This window comes from Triticum dicoccoides, chromosome 1B (assembly GCF_002162155.2).
Source record: "Triticum dicoccoides isolate Atlit2015 ecotype Zavitan chromosome 1B, WEW_v2.0, whole genome shotgun sequence".
NCBI classification, from domain to species: Eukaryota; Viridiplantae; Streptophyta; class Magnoliopsida; order Poales; family Poaceae; genus Triticum; species Triticum dicoccoides.
In genome coordinates this window covers 8824953-8826032 of record NC_041381.1, presented here as the reverse complement: position 1 = coordinate 8826032, position 1080 = coordinate 8824953, and positions in this window count along the sequence as shown.

Here is a 1080-nt window from a genome sequence, read left to right as displayed (position 1 = left end):
AAAAGAATTTTCTTCTGCGGCCAAACATTTTTGCCAAAGCAAAAGTGAAAAAGAATTCATCTCAGTTTGGCAATTGGCTGAGCAATTTTAAGTCTCCTTTTATGATTTTCTAAAGTCCACTTTCAGAAACAAAATCGTCATCGCTCCGCTCTGAAAAACAATATGAAGACCAAGAGTTGATGGCTGGCTTGATTCAGCTCTGATGTCTTGATTCAGCTTTGGTAATATGTGACGAGCAGACTGGTACACGCACTAGAGTTTTCATCCATTACGTAATCAGTAATCAGTACAGCTTGGCAACCGGATCAGTACATAATCAGTTATTCATACCTACAAGTACAACTACAATACTGGTCTACAGCAAGGATCAGACAGAAGAAACTGAAGACTAAACAGCTGCTTGCCCTGTTGTACACACCCGCCCAAAGGAGCAGTAGCGAACCAAATCCAGATCAGACCATCTCGGCCTGGGATGTGATTCAGCGATGCTCAGCTCAACGCAGAGCAGACGCCCTACACTACACTGCATGCCACGACAGTTCTCGGTCGAGGGTGACTGATGTGGAGTAGTATTCCCCTGGCACTCCAGCAGAGCAGCCATCAGGGAGGGAGGCATATCTATTATCCAAGAAACAAACATCCTTCCCCAGGGCTTGAGCCTACAGAGCAGTTAAAATCTCTCAACAAGCTGAAGCATTATTAATTCCTCTTGCCAAAAGGATCATGTGACAAGCTGTCGATAACTCCCAAGTAACCAGCAGTGCCGGCGTACCATCAGTGTTACGCAATCCCGGGTCCGCTATCACCAGCGTTTCCAACCCACATGCGTCAACCAGGCCCAACCGGAGAGCAACACCGACTTATGACAGGCCTTGGGCCCTCTCCCCCCAAAAGACTAGCCTGTTAGGAGGGGACACCCCCGCCCTTATAAGTCGTGTTATGTCTCCCCCCACAACCGATGTGGGACTAAACCCAACAATCTCCCCCTCACACATTGGTCATCCATGGGCCCGTTAACACCAGCGTTTCCAGCCCACCAACCATGACCGACCACCCGTGAGTCTACCGAGATTCATTCCG